The following is a 7,622-nucleotide window of genomic DNA, read 5'->3' as shown; positions in this document are numbered from 1 at the left end:
CAATTGCCAGCTGGTCTCACCACTCACTTGCCTGGGACCGCGTCCCGGACTGCATGGACTGATCCCACCGCTGCCACCATTTGCCGGGTTGGGACTTAAGACTCAGAGGACTCAGAGAAGGAGCAACGGATATATTTATTAGAACTCGTTATACACAAGCTTGCGGAAAACAGGTTGTCGCAGGAAGCTCACACAAAATGACCAACTCTACAACAAGATGCTCTGAAAATGTTTGATCAGGGCTTCATTATATATATGAAAGATAGGGGTGTGGTTTAACATCAGGACAGGAGGCAAAGGGTGGACTTACATGGCCCCCACCTCAGTCCCCTCCTGTTGTCCAGTTAGTTTAAGGAAGTCCGAGGCTAGGCGAGGGTTATGCCCTTTGATATCATAATCATTGAAGCTTGAAGGGAAATCATTGAGGTTTGAAGGGAAAGAAGGAGATAAGGAGTAGACAGCCTTAAAGCTGTCATCAAGAAGGATATTGAGAACATGGAGGAGTATAGCAGCTTTGCAGCTGTGACCACAGTATGGAAACAAACTCTGGATTTCGACAGGTAAAGAGAACATGCCATTACAAGGCATGAAAGTCATACAACGTATATAATCCTTAAAAGGGCATAATAGACAACAAAGTAATGTAACATAAGTCCTTTGGTTGGGAAAGTATAGAGGGAGTGAGCAGTCATAAATGTGCCAACATACAGGAAATTGGCAGAGGCCAGAAAGATAGCAGTTTGCAACCAAGGCCGTAGTATGGGGAACAAGGGATTGTGCCAATACAGGGCAAAGGTTTGTAAAGCATTTCACTTCTTATAAGGGTACAGCCAGCTTTCAGAGAACATGGAAAGAATATAATTATTAAAAGGATACAGTAAACAATCAAAACATAAAATTGGTTAATGGTTATACTTGGTAATTGGTCAAACAGTAACAGAGCACAAAGGGGGGAGGGGCTCACGCCCCATATATATATATATTGTTACGGGTCGCGGACAACATGTTACTGTGGGCCGAGCGGATGGTCAACCGCGACCGTTACAGGATCCCCGAATGGCCCGACTCCCCCAACGTTGACCAGATCGCGCCACAGATATTCAATTTGGAAACCTCTAAAGCGACCGAAAGAGAAGGAAGAGAGAAGAAGACAGAGTACGGAGGAATAACAGGATTTATTATACACACAAGCAAAAAGAAGGAGCGATCAAAGTTATTTACAAGCGATGGATGGAAGAAGCAGTCACACAGTGAATCGTTAGCTTATACTATTCAATTTACTTAACCCCAGGACAACGATTAGGACAGACGACGTTCACACTTACACGGGGGAAATTGCAGGCAGCAATGGCCGAGGTGGGTTGCTGGAGAGGGAGGCAGGGTCAGGTCCCTGCAACCGGCAGGGCTGGAGGTAGCAGCTCCTTTTTGGCGGGAAAACCCTCGGTTGCGTCGATGCTGCTGATGCTGTGGACGTCACGCGCTGGCTCAGTCACACCTGCTCCTCTCCTTCTGGTGGAGCCGTCTCCCTCCTCTCAGCGCGTCTCTCCAAAGCTGGTGTCATCCCCAAGTACCTCTCCTTTTTGGTTTGGAGCGTCTCTCATCTCTCATCTCACAGCTCACAGCTCACAGCTCATTTCTCCTCTCATCTCATCTCTCATCTCATCTCTTGAAGCAGTCCCTTCCAGTCGCTTTTATTACTCGGGTCGGAATCAAGCCGCCGGCTGCGAGGGCACGCCTACCGGGTCGCTCACTGCGGTGCTGGTTGGCTGTTAGGGCTGTCCGATTCCCCCTTTGATCATGACGACGTGCCACGCCTGTGAGTTGGCGGCTCCTATCCCCCTCTTCTCCGAGATTAGCACATGGGCAATGGCGGCTTGCGGGATTGAACACCACTCGCACCGCTTTTGAAAGGAACTTTGGAGAGCGGAGATGATTGGGGAAATTGAAAGGGGCCTACGCTTATTTCGTTTGATACAATGCAGAGTCAATCTAGTGGGAAACACATATTTAGCCTACATAGAATAAGGAAATAAGCTATTTAAAAAGATATATCGTGGCCTGTGTGTAAGTTTCATGGAATTAACTAGGAGGATGGGCTGCGACCATTATTTACATTACGAGTGTGTTACACACAACAAAACCATACTTTTCACATTCGTTACACTTTCTCAAAATTGTTACACTTCTCAAAACCGTTACACTTCTCAAATTCATTACACTGCACCCTCCTTTCTTCAGGCCCGTCTCGAGCCTACAAAACTTTAACTTAGTGTGACACGTAGGTGTAATTCCCTCTACAATTAACCTGACCCTGAGTGTGACAATCTTAAAACACAAATAAATATGTCCCCCTGCTGCATTGCACCCTGTCTAACAGATTTGCGCCCACAGGATAACCGAATTACGGAATTGTTTTCAAACTATACATTTATGGTGGGGAGCATTATTTACAGTGACGTTATTTCTTATTTACAACGCAACCCAGGACCTGTGTTTTTTTTTTCTTTTTAGGGAACAAGAAAAAGAAATTCCTGTTGGGAGGGAGGAGACAGATCGCATTGCATCGATGCACCAGTACCAATACCAACAAAGCACCCAAAAGCACCACCAAGCACCAAAAGCACCACAAAGCACCAAAAGCACCACCAAAGCACCACTCGGTGCACAGTCACCACTGTTCATAATAAACACAACAAAACAACTGGTGGTGGTCTTCTCTTTCTCTGCTGGGCCGATGTTCTTCCCAATGTCTTCTGGCTTCATGCGGCCTACTTGGAAATAATAAAAAGCACAACTTGTGTTCATTTTTATTTAGGGCCTCAGGGGCCAACTAAAGGTGGTCCACCTGTTTGGCATAGGTGCCACCTTACCGAGGTCCGCAAGCAAGATTCCCTGGCCACTATGGCCAGTCTCCAACAGAGGTGCCCTGCCCCAGAACCTGGGGTCCATCAAGTGGTACTTGGCCGCAGAACAGCGGTCCATAAAGTGGTACATCAACGCAATGCATGCTGGTTCTGAGAATCTCGTGCGCAAAATGGCCACCTCACGCACGCTCCCCTCGGCGCCCAATGGCGCACAGGTCCTCAAGTGGGAGACAAAAGGGGGGAAGACAAATGAGCGAGGGGTAAGGTCACAAGGGTACACGTCAATAAAGGCAATGCAGGGTGAAGTGCGTACGGAGAGCGAAGTGAGAAAAACTCGTCCCTACCGTACGTCACCCCCCCTGTCACCTACACTACCCTTGCCCTTACCCCATATTTACAACAATTTGACACCTGCACAAATTCGTCACTACGTCTTGTCTTCCCCATCTTTCCTTTCTACACCAAATTCGTCTCCAATCCCCCTATCCAAAATTTGCCATCACCAACTCATCATCAATCCTCATAAGGAGGGAGAGATAGAACACAAAGCACAATGTCACACCCATGTCATGATGCGTCTCACCTTCCAAACATTTGCATCAAAAATAATTAAACAACCTGGCATGGTGTGGAGTACCTGTCACCTCAGGTGAGTGGATGCAGATGGTGCGAGGAGATCCTTCATCCTACCTATCCTCTAAATGATTTTAACACACTTTACACTACCCGGGGTCTCTCCCTGCCAATCCATTGGCCAACTTACACTATGGGTTCTAAAAACCAATTCCCATTGACCAAACTGTGGTGCTGCTCAATTTGGGGTCTCACTCCCCCGATTCATCTCCCGGTGCCCTTGCACAATTTCTGGGCTGTGACGTGTAGCTCTCCCAGCAGGTCTACCCACCTGCACACCTCCACCACTGCAGTTGCCACCCGAGCTTACCTAGCTCCTCACCCTAACCTATCTAATTGGGGAAGGCCCCTCCTGGCTCTGTCACCCCACTGGTGCCCTCTGGCACTGGGCTACCCGGGTCCGTCCTCCGGATCCTCGGGCCCCATCCACAACAACTACCGGCTCCCAGAGCCCACCTGCGGCCTCACCTGGCCGACATCCTCACAGTGGTGGAGTGCCCAAACCAACTACACACACTAACAGGCTACACGCCCAGCCATTTCCACAACACTAATGCACCCATCCAAATACCATTCTCTCACCCGCACCACAGATGCCAATATCCAACCACAATTTACCTGTACCCTCTACCTAACACTTACACTACCCGCCCCGGGTATTCGTGATGGGGGTCCACTCTTCCCCCATTCACACCTCCGCACCATCCACTCCACTCCATAGTTTCCACCATACTCACTCCACGACCATCCATTCCAATACTCCATACCATTTATTCCATACACCTGTTCTCCATTCACCTGTTGTTGCACACCCGTGCAATCATACCTGGTGCCACCTGCACCCTCCTTTCTTCCTGGACCATTTGGTCATCACAATACACATCACCATCACTCACTCATACACTGCTCCATCCACCTGTCCAGTTGCACACCTGTGCAATCACACCTGTTCAATCACACCTGTTCAATCCTCACACAGCATCATCTGAACTACCTGTTGCCCTGCTAACTTAGTGCTCCCCGTCTTCCCTTTAAACTAAGCACATACCACGTCATTATCATCCACACTAATCTACCTGCGTCCCCACTACAGGTATCAGTAGTGTAATAATGTTGCTTCTGGGACACCTCCGTTTAACATGGGAAATCCCTATCTAATGTCATTTACCCCCTTGTCTTTTTCAAAAATCATAAACACCTCTATTTCTCCCACCCTCATCTTTATGAACCTTTTGTCTGTAGTACCTATCCTTAATGTTGTTCATTAGACCACTCAAACACTACAAATATTTGTTTTCTCTTATAGACCTATCATCCTTCTTCTACATATCATCTGGCAGATTAATCTTTGACCCATTCACTTCCATATTAATTCTTTCCCTCCCTCATTGACCCTAAACACCTCTATTTCTCTCACCCTGTTCTTTACGAACCTTCTAACCTTTTGACATGTTATCCTTATTCATTAGACCACTTAAACACCTGTGATCCTTCTGACCTTATGGACCTTTTAACCTTTTACTCTTAATATCATCTGGTGAATATAACCCACTCAAACAACGACCCTACAAATATTTGTTTATGCGTGGGAAATAATTTAATTCTCCTCCAACTTCCATCACCATACTCAAACCTTTTTAAAATTAATTATTCGCTTTTGAGAAATGACGTTGTTTCACTGACTTGGATAACTTCCCAGAAAGTTTTCATAGTTTCGTTTCCTGTTTTCACACACGCCTTGAGATTCCTCGAAATGCTGTCAGCCAGTTCTCTTCCCTGAATACATTTTACATTATAAAAAGCCGTATTCAGTTCAATTTTAAACATTGTGAATCGACGAAGATGAACGACAACTTGTCTTATTCCAGTGATGAAGAATACTCACAAGGGTAAGTTTGAACTGTTTGAACATTCAGAATTGAACTGTTGGTGAGAGCTTTGTATGTGATTAATTTAAATTTATATAACATGATATATATTTTTTTATTACAGCAATTCAGGTTTTGAAAATGACCTGGTCTTGGCAGAAAATGAAGTTTTTCCGAAAGAGATTTACAACGAGGCGAATGAGTATTTAAACCATTTGCATGTTTCACCGTTCTTGGAAGATTCATATGCAAGGTAAGATACTAAATATTAATACATTTGTGTTAAACGACGCTGCCTTAGTGTGTGTGTGTTCGTGTGTGTATGTGTTTGTGTGTGTGATGTTTTGTCAAGCTTACTTCAGCATAGTAATTTCTCCTTATTTTGTTTGCAGCCTCGAAGACCAAAGCTTGGAGTGGGACGATTTTGGACTCCATAGGAATGGTTGCAGCCTCGAAGACCAAAGCTTGGAGTGGGACGATTTTGGACTCCATAGGAATGGTTATTTCCTGTCATCCTGTGATATCCTTAATTTTCATCTCGACGATCTGGATGCTAAGCTTGATTTTGTGGAGGTAAGCATGTGTGTGTCAATGTGTGGGTACACCGTTTCGAATAGGTACACCATATCCCTGCGCATTGTGGGAGGTGATTCAGGGTATATCATTCATTTATTTCTCTCCTTGTTTTACCCCTCTTGCCTTTGACAGAAAGAGATTCCAAACGTGAAGATATCTGCTGCTGTTGAAACTACCTTTGACTTATGTTTGGAAGAGATTGATGATTTGTGCTGGGAAGAAGTTAAATGTGTAATACCTCAAGAAAAATGTCTTAAAAATATAAAGATTTTGTTTAAAATATTATTTATATATATATGCTTTGTCCAGAATTATTTAATTATTAATTACAAGAAAAGAATAAAGGTTAGAAGGGAGGTTGTGTTTCCCCACCCTTGATTTCCCCCCATCCCACCCCTCCCCTCCCCTTGTGTGTGTGGGGAAGGTGGGGGTGGGATGAGGGGGGATCAAGGGTGGGGGAACGCACGGGGGGTGGGAGGTGATGGGTGTGGGCGGGGTCTGTGTGGGCGGGGTCTGTGTGGGCGGGGTCGGTGTGGGCGGGGTCGGTGTGGGCGTGGCTTATGATTTTTTATTTATTAAATTTTTTTTTTTTATTACCACGAATTAAATTAGCTAATCTGGGTGGGGTGAATAGAAATGTTGTTTAATGAATTATTAGCTTTGTTTTTTGTAATTCTTGCGAGTAAAATGAACCCAAGATTTCTTCTCCATTTAAATCATATAATTTGTAGGTCCAAGGGACTGTATCCATTACATCAATGATTTTAAATAATTCATTAGTCCATTTTTGTGTATAACCTTTCTCAAAATGGCTTTTCCATTTGTATATCCTTACAATATCACCAACTTTGAACTTGGGCTTTCTCAAATTAATCTCCTTTTCATATTCTAATTTTGTAAATGTTTCTGATGGTTTTGATTTTGTTGATGAATGAACTGTATTATTGTAATTATCTACAATATCCTGAATTAAATACACCCATTTTTGAGAACCGAGTTGTGTGAATTTTTTATATAATTTCTCTTTCAAAGTATGATTAAAACGCTCAATAACAACTGCCTTTCCTTCATTAAAGGTGCTGTATAATTTAATACCCTTCCCCTTAAGAAATTTCATGAATATTTTGTTGTAGAACTCTGTTCCCTCATCGGTCCACAGTTTCTTTGGTTTTCTTTTATCCCTATCAAATATTAGCTTAAAGGCTAACATTAAAGTATCACCCCTTTTATTTTTTAAAGGGACAACCCAGGCAAATCTACTCCTCAAATCAATAACGGTTAAAGCATACCTGTATCCCTTATCATTATTTAGTTCGATTAAATCAGCGGACCATATGTGGTCAGTGTATTTAGAATAAACTTTCCTTCTTTTAAACTTTGTGATTATAGGTTTGTGTAATTCATTAGCCAAAAGCTCCTCAGTCTTGATAACATCATTGGAGTTTAATAGTTTTTTGGGAAATAACCAAGACCAAGTTTCAATTTAACACTTATCATTTTTTTCACAATAAACCTATCAACTTTCTCTCTCAATGTCGGATTTCGTATCAAAGACAAATTATACAACATTTCTCTGTCTGCTTCATGTTTTTCATCCAATGTGGTGGTATCCCCATAAGCAATATCATGCTTCATACACACTTCATCAACCCTATTTTTTGGTCTGGACCAAGGTTTAGGA

The 7,622-nt window shown here is 43.6% G+C and overlaps 1 long non-coding RNA gene across 1 annotated transcript; it reads left to right on the top strand.

Annotated features, from left to right (window-relative positions):
• The first annotated feature begins 4,594 nt into the window (after positions 1-4,594).
• LOC137437643 (uncharacterized) lies at positions 4,595-6,328 on the top strand. Its single transcript, XR_010986566.2, has 3 exons — positions 4,595-5,618; positions 5,758-5,938; positions 6,074-6,328. It is a non-coding gene; the product is annotated as an uncharacterized LOC137437643 (long non-coding RNA).
• The last annotated feature ends 1,294 nt before the right edge of the window (positions 6,329-7,622 follow it).

This window comes from Myxine glutinosa, chromosome 5 (assembly GCF_964187855.1).
Source record: "Myxine glutinosa chromosome 5, kmMyxGlut1.1, whole genome shotgun sequence".
NCBI classification, from domain to species: domain Eukaryota; kingdom Metazoa; phylum Chordata; class Myxini; order Myxiniformes; family Myxinidae; genus Myxine; species Myxine glutinosa.
The sequence above is the reverse complement of the archived record's forward strand: the minus strand, read 5'-3'. Positions and strand labels throughout refer to the sequence as shown.